Here is a 15,055-nt window from a genome sequence, read left to right on the forward strand (position 1 = left end):
GAGCACCACATTGAAGCTGCCCAGCAACACCCGTTGGGGTGGTGTTGTCATCATGTTTGACAGTCTCCTGGAGGGGAAGGAGTCTCTCCAAGATATGGCCATATCACAGTCTGCCGATATGGACAGCCCCATCAAGAGGATCCTCCTGGATGATGTATTATGGGAGAGAGTGGTAAGCAGCCTGAAACTCCTGAAACCTATAGCAGTAGCCATTGCACGGATTGAGGGAGACAATGCCATCCTGTCTGATGTTCAGACTCTGCTTGCAGATGTAAAAGAATAAATCCGTACTGCCCTGCCCACTTCACTGTTGCTCCAAGCAGAGGAAACTGCAGTTCTGAAATACATCAAAAAGCGTGAAGACTTTTGCCTGAAGTCCATACACGCCGCAGCGTACCTGTTGGACCCCAAGTATGCTGGCAAGAGCATCCTGTCTGGTGCAGAGATCAACAAGGCCTATGGTGCCATCACTACCGTGTCTCGCCACCTTGGCCTGGATGAGGGCAAGGTTCTTAGCAGTCTGGCAAAGTACACTTCCAAGCAAGGGCTTTGGGATGGAAATGCAATATGGCAGTCGTGCCAACATATCTGATCAGCCACCTGGTGGAAGGGACTTTGTGGATCTGAGGCTCGTTCCCCTGTTGCCTCCATCATCCTCCAAATCCCACCAACATCAGCTGCCTCAGGGCGCAACTGGTCCTTGTTTGGGAACCCACACGCCAAAGCACGCAATAGGCTGAGAAGACATGGAAGCCTGAAAGAAAGTAAAGCTTTGGTTGTCTTCCTATCATTTTACAGGTGTATGTTGAAAACATTTTTGGGAGATGAGATGGATCATTGGGGATCATTGAATATTCCCGTTCTTTAGTTGTTCAGTGAAATCATCCCATGTGAAGAGTCAACTCATTTAATTAAAGTTCAATTCGTAACTAAATCGTTTTTTAAAAATTTCTATTGGAAGGATTTAATCATTTGCAGTTATGTCTACTTATGATAAGATAAAATGTTTATGTCTCCATATGATATGGTAAATATATCCAATGCAAAAAACATCACATTTAAATATATTTCCATTAATTCCCATATATTCCCGTTAATTCCTACAGAAAGTTTCCACCACTGAATATTCCCCAAAATGTGCAAACCTAGCACACACTGTGAAGTATTTTACTAAGTAGTGAGGTCAGACATGCCTGGTCCACAGTGTGTGTTTGAGACGTGCATTAAGCCCGATTGCCAGCCCTTTTAATTATTGTCAAGGTCCATTGGAGTGATCTAACGCCACAGCTGGGTAATCTCCTGAAAAATCAATACAGAACTACGCCATGTCAGTACTCACTGGCGCTAATTACTACATTATTTACCACAAATCATTTACCTCAGTAGCACCAGTTAGGAGCTTTATCTTACTGCTATATAAAATACACTGGCCACATCACTGCACAGACGAAAGGCTTCTGCGTGTGTCTATCGATTCATCGTGATTCATAATGCATTACCGCCTAGGAAGCTCCCTAAGGAGATGTCATAACACTCAAGCTACACCCGTTCTCTTGTCACATCCTCTCTTCATTCCCGCCTTTTTCTTTCTTCTCACCTTTCCATTTGCTAGATGTGGAGACGCATTGTTCTTCAGTGAGAATTAGAAATGAATCCGTGTGTTATTAAATAGTTGTTTGACAAGGTAGGTGTAGGCAAGGTTACCTAACTAACCACATATCCAGGCAAATAGAAACTCAAGACACATCAAGGAGATGCTGAAACACCAAACAGAATCAATTGTTCTTACTCAAAATGAGAGAAGCCTTCAAATAGAAGAATTCTCAGATGCCAGCAAAACTAAATCCAACATCCCCTACATGCAGAATTTTCAGCTAAATGAGAGTAGGATTTCTAGACAGGCGGGCTATTTTGTCAGAGGTTATTGAGTGGGTTGAGTTGTCACAATACATCACAGAAGCCCTCACACTTTGCCTCATCACCAGGCAGCTAATGCCATGCAATTACTGCCACTGTGTGTGTGCATGTGCATGCAACCACACGATTGTGCATATGAAGGACATTTCACCAGAAATAAATCCCTAACGCTCACCCGATAAATACAACGGGAAGAATTGGTGGGAACACAATTTGATTGATCACAACTTTGTTTGGCATTCTTCAAAATCCCACCTGAGTGAAAGAAATCAATCCAAAAAATGACATGGAACCAATGGAGTGTGTTTTAATGAAGTCCCAGTGAGTAGGGTGAATACGTGATGGGTTTGTGTTTTAATGACGTCCCAGTGAGTAGGGTGAATACGTGATGGGTTTGTGTTTTAATGAAGTCCCAGTGAGTATGGTGAATATGTGATGGGTTTGTGTTTTAATGACGTCCCAGTGAGTAGGGTGAATATGTGATGGGTTTGTGTTTTAATGACATCCCAGTGAGTAGGGTGAATATGTGATGGGTTTGTGTTTTAATGAAGTCCCAGTCAGTAGGGTGAATATGTGATGGGTTTGTGTTTTAATGAAGTCCCAGTCAGTAGGGTGAATATGTGATGGGTTTGTGTTTTAATGAAGTCCCAGTCAGTAGGGTGAATATGTGATGGGTTTGTGTTTTAATGACGTCCCAGTGAGTAGGGTGAATATGTGATGGGTTTGTGTTTTAATGAAGTCCCAGTCAGTAATGTGAATATGTGATGGGTTTGTGTTTTAATGACGTCCCAGTGAGTAGGGTGAATACGTGATGGGTTTGTGTTTTAATGAAGTCCCAGTGAGTAGGGTGAATACGTGATGGGTTTGTGTTTTAATGACGTCCCAGTGAGTAGGGTGAATATGTGATGGGTTTGTGTTTTAATGAAGGCCCAGTGAGTAGGGTGAATATGTGATGGGTTTGTGTTTTAATGAAGTCCCAGTGAGTAGGGTGAATATGTGGTGGGTTTGTGTTTTAATGAAGTCCCAGTCAGTAGGGTGAATATGTGATGGGTTTGTGTTTTAATGAAGTCTCAGTGAGTAGGGTGAATATGTGATGGGTTTGTGTTTTAATGAAGTCCCAGTGAGTAGGGTGAATACGTGATGGGTTTGTGTTTTAATGACGTCCCAGTGAGTAGGGTGAATACGTGATGGGTTTGTGTTTTAATGACGTCCCAGTGAGTAGGGTGAATATGTGATGGGTTTGTGTTTTAATGAAGTCCCAGTGAGTATGGTGAATATGTGATGGGTTTGTGTTTTAATGACGTCCCAGTGAGTAGGGTGAATATGTGATGGGTTTGTGTTTTAATGAAGTCCCAGTCAGTAATGTGAATATGTGATGGGTTTGCGTTTTAATGACGTCCCAGTGAGTAGGGTGAATACGTGATGGGTTAGTGTTTTAATGACGTCCCAGTCAGTAGGGTGAATATGTGATGGGTTTGTGTTTTAATGAAGACTCAGTGAGTAGGGTGAATATGTGATGGGTTTGTGTTTTAATGAAGTCTCAGTGAGTAGGGTGAATATGTGATGGGTTTGTGTTTTAATGAAGTCCCAGTCAGTAGGGTGAATATGTGATGGGTTTGTGTTTTAATGAAGTCCCAGTCAGTAGGGTGAATACGTGATGGGTTTGTGTTTTAATGACGTCCCAGTCAGTATGGTGAATATGTGATGGGTTTGTGTTTTAATGACATCCCAGTCAGTATGGTGAATATGTGATGGGTTTGTGTTTTAATGACGTCCCAGTCAGTATGGTGAATATGTGATGGGTTTGTGTTTTAATGACGTCCCAGTCAGTATGGTGAATATGTGATGGGTTTGTGTTTTAATGAAGTCCCAGTGAGTAGGGTGAATATGTGATGGGTTTGTGTTTTAATGAAGTCCCAGTGAGTAGGGTGAATACGTGATGGGTTTGTGTTTTAATGAAGTCCCAGTGAGTAGGGTGAATATGTGATGGGTTTGTGTTTTAATGAAGTCCCAGTCAGTAGGGTGAATATGTGATGGGTTTGTGTTTTAATGAAGTCCCAGTCAGTAGGGTGAATACGTGATGGGTTTGTGTTTTAATGACGTCCCAGTCAGTATGGTGAATATGTGATGGGTTTGTGTTTTAATGACATCCCAGTCAGTATGGTGAATATGTGATGGGTTTGTGTTTTAATGAAGTCCCAGTCAGTATGGTGAATATGTGATGGGTTTGTGTTTTAATGACATCCCAGTCAGTATGGTGAATATGTGATGGGTTTGTGTTTTAATGAAGTCCCAGTGAGTAGGGTGAATATGTGATGGGTTTGTGTTTTAATGAAGTCCCAGTGAGTAGGGTGAATACGTGATGGGTTTGTGTTTTAATGAAGTCCCAGTCAGTAGGGTGAATATGTGATGGGTTTGTGTTTTAATGATGTCCCAGTGAGTAGGGTGAATACGTGATGGGTTTGTGTTTTAATGAAGTCCCAGTCAGTAGGGTGAATATGTGATGGGTTTGTGTTGTCTACTAAAATATAAATAGAGGAATGCTGCTGCAGGTTTCAACTTCTGATCATTATGGACATCTGGGAAAGAGAGAGAGAAATAGAAAGGGGAAGACAAGAGAGGGGAAGAGGGAGAATGAAAGCGTCAAGAGGAAGAAAGTCAGTCAAGGTCTTAGCCTTAAACCCCCCCACCCAGAGGAAGATGCCGCCACTCTTTCGACTTAATTTCCTGTCCTAGAGATGAAATGCACGTTACACCTACAAAATAATGACAAATCCCAAATTGGCTGTTGGAATTTCCACATGACAGCTGTCAGTGTAGCTAGCTAGCATGCTAACATTATCTAGCTAGCTCTCTTGCTAACTGTATCTAGTTAGCTAATGTTATATGTTGCGTTAATATATTTGTTATACACCATGTAAGATTAGCCAGCTGGCTATATGGCTGGTTCTGGTTCTGGATTTGTCATAAGCATTGATTTAGGGAAAACTTCCCCACAGATGGAAACCACTGGCCTCTCTTTGACTTCGCCATCTATTCTTATCGCCAAAGTTTTGCCATCTTCCATACATTTTGGCCGCGGGTCCACCATAGAAATAGTTAGAAAAAATAATATGACGCTCCAGTAATATGGATAACTAGTTAAAGATATGCGTTTTCTACATTGTAATGGACACGGTGCTACCTTTGCTAGGCTTCGGCACAGCAAAGCCAAGTCAGCCCGTGCTCATTGTTCTCACAAGGGAAGTTAAATTATAGGCTACAATGACTTCGCTCATGATCATGCACACCGCAAATTACTTGTAACTATAAATAACATTGAAATAAAACCCAGCCCTGAAACGAAACGTAAGCTGAAAATCATTTGTTTTTATCATATCAGAGGAAAAGACACTGCATTCACATGGATTTATCCTACTTTGACTAAAACGATGACATATTTACTTGAATCGTTGTGCAACTGGGCATATGGGCATTGTCTTTCAGCTCGGAAACGTGGATAGCTACTGGTGTGGGCGTTAAAGTCTACCAACTTCCACAGCGGATGAAGACTGAAGAGCAGAAGGCAACAAACACATAAATGCAACAATGTGAATAAATAAAATAGATCAGAGAACTCTTTGCTTTGAATTCCACACCCTGTCAAGGTAACAGAGTACAGTACAGTAAAAAGAACAGACATCCTTTAGGCCACCACTCCGTCTGTCTGTCTGTATAGCGGTAATTCCACGGTAACAGGACGTAACAGAATGTAACAGTGCAGATGCAAAATTTAGTAACAGAATGGCGACACAAATGGTCATTCTGTTATCAAATTTAGCATCTTCACTGTTCTTCAAGTAAATGTGTTTTTGTAAAATGTTCAGCAGAAATCGTTAAAAGTTGTCCTTGTGCATAGAGTTGTATGGTTTGTTAAACTTTGCAATCATTGGTTTTTGTTTGACATACAGTTTAATGTGAACAATCGGAGTCTCAGCCTCATTTCATTATTGTGGAATTGCCCATAAGTTAATCAAAACACTCCAAACCATCTCAAACAGACGCCAACACAATATAAACAATGGCATTTGAGTGAATATGGTCTTAGTCACAATTCTCTATTTACATAAGGTTTGCATAGCAGGATAATACAATGGCAAGCTACCTTGGAAGTTAAAACATCAAAACATTTCCCCATGCATCTAATGTGTTATTCTACACAAGCATATTAGTCAACATTCTATAATGTACAGTGGGGCAAAAAAGTATTTAGTCAGCCACCAATTGTGCAAGTTCTCCCACTTAAAAAGATGAGAGAGGCCTGTAATTTTCATCATAGGTACACTCAACTATGACAGACAAAATTAGATTTTTTCTCTCCAGAAAATCACATTGTAGGATTTTTTATGAATTTATTTGCAAATTATGGTGGAAAATAAGTATTTGGTCAATAACAAAAGTTTATCTCAATACTTTGTTATATACCCTTTGTTGGCAATGACACAGGTCAAACGTTTTCTGTAAGTCTTCACAAGGTTTTCACACACTGTTGCTGGTATTTTGGCCCATTCCTCCATGCAGATCTCCTCTAGAGCAATGATGTTTTGGGGCTGTCGCTGGGCAACACGGACTTTCAACTCCCTCCAAAGATTTTCTATGGGGTTGAGATCTGGAGACTGGCTAGGCCGCTCCAGGACCTTGAAATGCTTCTTACGAAGCCACTCCTTCATTGCCCGGGCGGTGTGTTTGGGATCATTGTCATGCTGAAAGACCCAGCCACGTTTCATCTTCAATGCCCTTGCTGATGGAAGGAGGTTTTCACTCAAAATCTCACGATACATGGCCCCATTCATTCTTTCCTTTACACGGATCAGACGTCCTGGTCCCTTTGCAGAAAAACAACCCCAAAGCATGATGTTTCCACCCCCATGCTTCACAGTAGGTATGGTGTTCTTTGGATGCAACTCAGCATTCTTTGTCCTCCAAACACGACGAGTTGAGTTTTTACCAAAAAGTTATATTTTGGTTTCATCTGACCATATGACATTCTCCCAATCCTCTTCTGGATCATCCAAATGCTCTCTAGCAAACTTCAGACGCGCCTGGACACGTACTGGCTTAAGCAGGGGGACACGTCTGGCACTGCAGGATTTGAGTCCCTGGCGGCGTAGTGTGTTACTGATGGTAGGCTTTGTTACTTTGGTCCCAGCTCTCTGCAGGTCATTCACTAGGTCCCCCCGTGTGCTTCTGGGATTTTTGCTCACCGTTCTTGTGATCATTTTGACCCCACGGGGTGAGATCTTGCGTGGAGCCCCAGATCGAGGGAGATTATCAGTGGTCTTGTATGTCTTCCATTTCCTAATAATTGCTCCCACAGTTGATTTCTTCAAACCAAGCTGCTTACCTATTGCAGATTCAGTCTTCCCAGCCTGGTGCAGGTCTACAATTTTGTTTCTGGTGTCCTTTGACAGCTCTTTGGTCTTGGCCATAGTGGAGTTTGGAGTGTGACTGTTTGAGGTTGTGGACAGGTGTCTTTTATACTGATAACAAGTTCAAACAGGTGCCATTAATACAGGTAACGAGTGGAGGACAGAGGAGCCTCTTAAAGAAGAAGTTACAGGTCTGTGAGAGCCAGAAATCTTGCTTGTTTGTAGGTGACCAAATACTTATTTTCCACCATAATTTGCAAATAAATTCATTAAAAATCCTACAATGTGATTTTCTGGATTCTTTTCCCTCATTTTGTCTGTCATAGTTGACGTGTACCCATGATGAAAATTACAGGCCTCTCTCATCTTTTTAAGTGGGAGAACTTGCACAATTGGTGGCTGACTAAATACTTTTTTGCCCCACTGTACATTGAGTTCTACAGTTGAACCATAAATGCATGGCTGTAATATCTACCAGGCCAGGGACACAACACATGTTTATATGTGAATGTGTGCACAAAGGCTATCAGCACTTATCTCCCAACGCCAGCCCTGGCACCACTAACCTAGCAGTTGAGCCAGGCTACACACCACTCAGGATGTGAGGAAGGAGGAGGAGGGAGCGCAGTTAGGATTAAATTAGATATGAGGCGGCAACGGAAAGGAAGAACAGGGTAGAAGGAGTAGAAGAAGCGAAAAGAGGGAGGAGGGAGACAAGAGGAGTGAAGGAGTCCTACAGTATGCCAGACCAGTATGCCAGGCGTGCCACAGTAGCCAGCATCTATGGCCTGTGGTGTCCATGTTTGGTCCTTGCCAAGCGGGGGGTGAGTGACCGCTGGCAAAGTGATGAGTTTGAGGCGGGGTGCGTCTGGCACTGTTACCTCCTGTCAACCAGGAAATCACACACACAGAATCAGGGAGAATCCTACCCCTGCAGTGGGCTGAAGTAGGGTACAGTAGCGGGGTACAGAGGGGCGAGAATCTCTCCATTACTGTCTGAAGCACGGCACTGACTTATTTTGCTGGAGGCATTGAACCAGAGATGGAGGACTAAGAGAGATGGAGAGATACAGAAGGGGAGATGGGGAGAGAAAATAAAGAAAAGTGAGAGATGAGAGGGAGGGAAGGAAGGAGAGCAAGAGAAAGTGGCAAAGGGAGAGAGAAAACTCAGAAGGAGCAGCTCGGTGCTATTTTGTATTTTCTGGCGTGTGTATATATGGAAGCCCCTCTCATAGCTGTGTTTCAAACCATGCGGCTGGTTTTTGATCACCAGTTTGTATTTGCCCTTCAGAATTCGTTTAGAAATGTCACATTCCTTAGCACAGTGATTAGGCATAGCCTGCTGTGGATTTTTAGCACAGTACAGTAACCTTTACGCTGCTCACACACACACACACACACACACCACAGACGTGTTCTCATGCCTACGCTGTGGTGAGAGGTAGAGATGCAGGATGAAAAGTAATCAAAAAGCAACACTACAGTGACCCCTTCTTTTCCTACAGACGCTGCCGTCCATTATGTCACACACGCCCCCTCCCAACACATGCATTATGAAACACCAACAAACACACCTCCCTACTTTGCAGTCCTGACCAGTTAAAAGCACTGGAGTCTTGGTGAGGTCAGCTCTATGAAGCCATTTCCCACGAGAAAGAAAGGTCAGTCAGACAGTGTATGTGTATGTGTCTAATATGGAAAAGGTGAGACAGAATGGAAGCAAATGAGTTGTCACCTGCAGCTCTTCAATAATGCATGGAAATTGTTGGAGCATGAACGCTCAACCACAGACGGTCAGTAGAAGAGAAAAAGATGGGGAGAGAGAAGGATAGAGGGAGAGATAGAGGGATAGAGGGTGGGGTAGAAGGATGGTTAGAGGTAGAGAGGGATGAAGGATAGATAGAAGGATGGATAGAGGGAGGGATAGCGGGAAGGATAGAGGGATGGATGGAGGGATAGAGTGAGAGCTGGTCAAACTTGTAGCTTTTTGCCATTCTCAGTGCAGGATGTACATAAAGCCCTGAAATCCTTAGATCAGAGAAAGCCTGCAGGTCCCGAACATCTTGATCCCTGCTTTTTAAAACTATAGCTGATTTCATAGCTGAACCACTTACATATCTGTTCAATCTAACCCTGGAATGTAATGAAATTCCAACGATCTGGATATCAGCATTTGCCTTACCACTTTTAAAAGGGGGAGATCCAACTTAAATAATTTTAGGCCAATCTCAAAGCTGTCACCCCTGGCGAAAATATTTGAAACCCTGGTTAGTGAACAGCTAAAATAGTTTTTATATACTAACTATTTTATCAATGTACCAATCGGGCTTCAGGAAGAAACATAGCACAATTACAGCAGCCATGAAGGTTTTAAATGACATCACTGAAGTCCTTAACATGCAGTTGCATGGTTTGCTAACTATCTGTCTGATAGAACTCAATGGGCTCATGTGTTAAATTGTCTGTCTGTAATGGTGTGCCCCATGTGCAACTTCACTTATGCTGACGATACTGTTATGTATTGTTGTGCCTCGTCTCACAAAAGCTTTCCAGAACTTGCAAACTGCTTTTTATACTGTTCAACATACCTTGTGTCAATTGAAGCTTATCCTCAATACTGACAAAATGAAACTAATTGTGTTTTCTAAAGCAAGAAATAGACCTCTGAACCTTTCACCTATTACTACCTGTCAGGGCAATGAGATTGAGACTAGAGGTCGACTGATTAATCAGGGCTGATTTCAAGTTTTCATAACAAAATCGGTAAATAGGCATTTTTGGACACCGATTGTGGCCAATTACATTGCACTCCACGAGGAGACTGCGTGGCAGGCTGACTACCTGTTATGCGAGTGCAGCAAGGAGCCAAGGTAAGGTGCTAGCTAGCATTAAACTTATCTTATTAAAAAAAACAATCAATCAATCTTAACATAATCACTAGTTAACTACACATGGTTGATATTACTAGTTTAACTAGCTTGTCCTGCGTTGCATATAATCAATGCGGTGCCTGTTAATTTCTCATCGAATCACAGCCTACTTCAACTTCCCCAAACAGGTGATGATTTAACAAGCGCATTCATGAAAAAAACAGTCGTTGCACCAATATGTACCTAACCATAAACATCAATGCCTTTCTTAAAATCAATACACAAGTATATATTTTTAAACCTGCATATTTAGTTAATATTGCCTACTAACATTAATTTATTTTAAAGGGAAATTGTGTCACTTCTCTTGCATTCTGTGCAACAGAGTCAGGGTATATGCAGCAGTTTGGGCCACCTGGCTCGTTGCGAACTGTGTAAAGACCATTTCTTCCTAACAAAGACCGTAATTATTTTGCCAGAATTGTACATAATTATGACATAACATTGCACAACCTTCAATGTAACAGCAATATTTAGACTTATGGATGCCACCCGTTAGATAAAATACGGAACGGTTCTGTATTTCACTGAAAGACTAAACGCTTTGTTTTCGAAATGATAGTTTCCGGATTTCACCATATTACTGACCAAAGGCTCGTATTTCTGTGTGTTATTATGTTATAATTAAGTCTATGATTTGATACTGCAGTCTGACTGAGCAGTGGTAGGCAGCAGCGGGCTCGTAAGCATTCATTCAAACAGCACATTCCTGCATTTGCCAGCAGCTCTTCGCTGTGCTTATGACTTCAAGCCTATCAACTCCCGAGATTAGGCTGGCAATACTAAAGTACCTATTAGAACATCCAATAGTCAAAGGTATATGAAATACAAATGGTATAGAGATAAATAGTCCTATAATAACTACAACCTAAAACTTCTTACCTGGGAATATTGAAGACTCATGTTAAAAGGAACCACCAGCTTTCATATGTTCCCATGTTCTGATCAAGGAACTTAAACGTTCGCTTTTTTACATGGCACATAATACACTTTTACTTTCTTCTCCAACACTTTGTTTTTGCATTATTTAAACCAAATTGAACGTTTCATTATTTATTTGAGACTAAATTGATTTTATTGATGTATTATATTAAGTTAAAATAAGTGTTCATTCAGTATTGTTGTAATTGGCATTATTACAAATATATACAAAAAAAATTATAATAATAATAATAAAAAAGAATCTAAAAAAAATTAAATGTAAAAATGTAAAAAAAAATTTTTTTTTTAAATCGTCCGACTAATCGGTACCGGCTCTTTTTGGGCCCCCAATAATCGGTATCGGTATTGAAAAAAATAATCGGCCGACCTCTAATTGAGACTAACCTCATATATATCTTGGAATTTTAATTGATGACAGCCTCTTTTAAATTGCATATTCAACAACTTACAAAAAAATTGAAGCTGAAGTTTGGATTTTATTTTAGGAATAAGGCCTGTTTTTCTTTTGAAGCCAGAAGGAGACTAGTATCAGCTACATTTATGCCTTTACTAGACTACGGGGATATTTTAAATATGAATGCATCTGCCCAGTGTTTGAGATCAATTGACACCCTTTACCATGGAGCACTGAGATTTATTTTAAACTGCAAAACCCTTACGCACCACTGCACTTTATATACCGGGGTTGGCTGGTCTTCTCTAGTCAATCATAGGCTCAGTCACTGGTATACTTTTATTTACTTAGCCATTTTGGGGTTACTACCATTTTATTTGGCCATTTCTATTGTTCAGAAGTGTGGTGGGTACTCTCCTCATTCGCAGGACTTTATCCTGCTAACTGTTCCAAATGTCCGAAATGAATTTGGTAAAAGGACTCTACGCCATCGGCTTGGAACTACTAACAAAATACTTTTAAACTGGAAGAACATGTCCCGATTGGTGTTTTTAAATCATTGATGAAGGATTTTGAGGCTGATTCCCTGACCTGTCAATGTTTTTGATTTGCTGTTTTATGATTTTGTTATACTCTTGTGAATTCTATGTTTCTTTACTAGATTACCTGTAGTTTTTCATGTTGTCTGTAATTGGGTAACGACTTGGTGCTGCCCATCTTGGCCAGGACGCTCTTGAAAAAGAGATTCAAATCTCAATGACCCCTTCCTGGTTAAATAAAAATAAATGGAGGGATGGATAGAGGGAGGGCTAGAGGGAGGGATGGATAGAGGGAGGGCTAGAGGGAGGGATGGATAGAGGGAGGGCTAGAGGGAGGGATGGATAGAGGGAGGGCTAGAGGGAGGGATGGATAGAGGGAGGGCTAGAGGGAGGGATGGATAGAGGGAGGGCTAGAGGGAGGGATGGATAGAGGGAGGGCTAGAGGAAGGGATGATAGAGGAAGGGATGGATAGAGGGAGGGCTAGAGGAAGGGATGATAGAGGAAGGGATGGATAGAGGGAGGGCTAGAGGAAGGGATGATAGAGGGAGGGCTAGAGGAAGGGATGATAGAGGGAGGGCTAGAGGGAGGGATGGATAGAGGGAGGGCTAGAGGAAGGGATGATAGAGGAAGGGAGGGATAGAGGGAGGGCTAGAGGAAGGGAGGGATAGAGGGAGGGATAGAGGAAGGGAGGGATAGAGGGACGGCTAGAGGAAGGGATGATAGAGGAAGGGAGGGATAGAGGAAGGGAGGGATAGAGGAAGGGAGGGATAGAGGAAGGGAGGGCTAGAGGAAGGGAGGGATAGAGGGAGGGCTATAGGAAGGGAGGGATAGAGGGAGGGCTATAGGAAGGGAGGGATAGAGGGAGGGCTAGAGGAAGGGAGGGATAGAGGGAGGGCTAGAGGAAGGGAGGGATAGAGGGAGGGCTAGAGGAAGGGATGGATAGAGGGAGGGCTAGAGGAAGGGATGATAGAGGAAGGGATGGATAGAGGGAGGGATGGATGGATAGAGGGAGGGCTAGAGGAAGGGATGGATAGAGGAAGGGATGGATAGAGGAAGGGATGGAGGGAGGGAGGGATGGATGGATAGAGGGATGGATGGATAGAGGGAGGGCTAGAGGAAGGGATGGATAGAGGGAGGGCTAGAGGAAGGGATGGATAGAGGAAGGGATGGATAGAGGAAGGGATGGAGGGAGGGAGGGATGGATGGATAGAGGGATGGATGGATAGAGGGAGGGCTAGAGGAAGGGATGGATAGAGGGAGGGATGGATAGAGGGAGGGATGGATGGATAGAGGGAGGGATGGATAGGGGGACGGCTAGAGGAAGGGATGGATAGAGGGAGGGCTAGAGGAAGGGATGGATAGAGGAAGGGATGGATAGAGGGAGGGATGGATAGAGGGAGGGAGGGCTAGAGGGAGGGATGGATAGAGGGAGGGCTAGAGGGAGGGATGGATAGAGGGAGGGCTAGAGGGAGGGCTGGATAGAGGGAGGGCTAGAGGGAGGGCTGGATAGAGGGAGGGCTAGAGGAAGGGATGGATAGAGGGAGGGCTAGAGGGAGGGAGGGGTAGAGGGAGGGATGGATAGAGGGAGGGCTAGAGGGAGGGATGGATAGAGGGAGGGCTAGAGGAAGGGATGGATAGAGGGAGGGATAGAGGAAGGGAGGGGTAGAGGGAGGGATGGATAGAGGGAGGAACAGACGGAGGGGGGCATAGAGGGAGGGAGGGACGGAGGGACGGATATGAGGGATAGAGGGAGGGAGGGTATGAAGGATGGATGGATAGAGGGAGGGAGGGACAGAGGGACGGATGGATAGAGGGATAAAAGGAAGGAGGGAGGGAGGGAGGGATCCTCTGCTTGGAATAGCACAGCACTTGGTAATAATTAAGAGCGCCAACGCATGCATGATTCATTTGGTGTCAGGAATATGAAGAGCTACCTACCGTCTGTACTCACTGAAAGAATATCACAGACATACAAACACTCCTACCCTCAGCCTGTGTTATTCTGGACATTGGTTGATGCAATGTAGAAGTGTATTGGATTCAATATCCTTTTTTTTTTTTTTTTACAATACATGCTACCAATCATCTTGTCCAATTGCACAACCACCCATCTGATACCTGGTAGCCCGGCTATATAACAACCACATTTCTAAAGTAATCATTTGGGACAAGAGTTGGTCAGTTTCCCACAAACGCACACTGCGTTTCACACACACACACACACACACACACACACACACACACACACACACACACAGCCTGCCAAAACACTCCACACGGACCCCCTACCAGGTACTAAGCTCCCAAGCAATGCATACCTAGCAATGAAGGTTTTGGCACCCCCCAAATAAATGAAAAGCCGATAAATAAAATTGCTGTCGGCCAAAATTACCAGGAGGAAAAAAGTCCCATTGCAAAATAATGCTTTTTATTCATTGATGGAAATAGCAGATGTTGTAAATACATTTGACCGTCATGATTATCAGTCTATAGTTTAATTTGCATAATTTAGTGGAATTAAATTGGCCTGTGTGTATTTTCGTTAGTCATCATGTATCTTATTCATCCAACACAACTATCACACGCGCACAGCATACAGAGCCTATTCTGAGCAGGATTTCTCCTGCAGAGCCTCAGCTGGGTGCTGCTGGAGTAAAACCTAGGCTTTTACAAGCCCATTCATTGCACAACAGTTCTAAATGCAATTGCGTGTTAAAAACCGTTTTGGTGCACAATTAAAGAGCTACTATTTGTATTTCTCAATTGGTAATTGAAGCGCGCCTCCCATTCACCATTCAAGTTCAGGAAACATCAGCATATCACCCACCACTTTACAATGTTAGCTGGAGGCAGTACGCATTTTCAAAACATACTTCATTGTTTGAAACCTGAACGTTTCATTTCATATTATGGGGGCATGTTTT

The 15,055-nt window shown here is 42.9% G+C and overlaps 1 protein-coding gene across 3 annotated transcripts in view; it reads right to left on the reverse strand.

Moving 5' to 3' along the window:
* atad2b (ATPase family AAA domain containing 2B) overlaps positions 1-15,055 on the reverse strand; it is a 132,778-nt gene that overhangs the window by 31,949 nt on the left and 85,774 nt on the right. The window lies entirely within an intron of this gene.

Source organism: Salmo trutta, chromosome 1 (genome assembly GCF_901001165.1).
Source record: "Salmo trutta chromosome 1, fSalTru1.1, whole genome shotgun sequence".
NCBI classification, from domain to species: Eukaryota; Metazoa; Chordata; class Actinopteri; order Salmoniformes; family Salmonidae; genus Salmo; species Salmo trutta.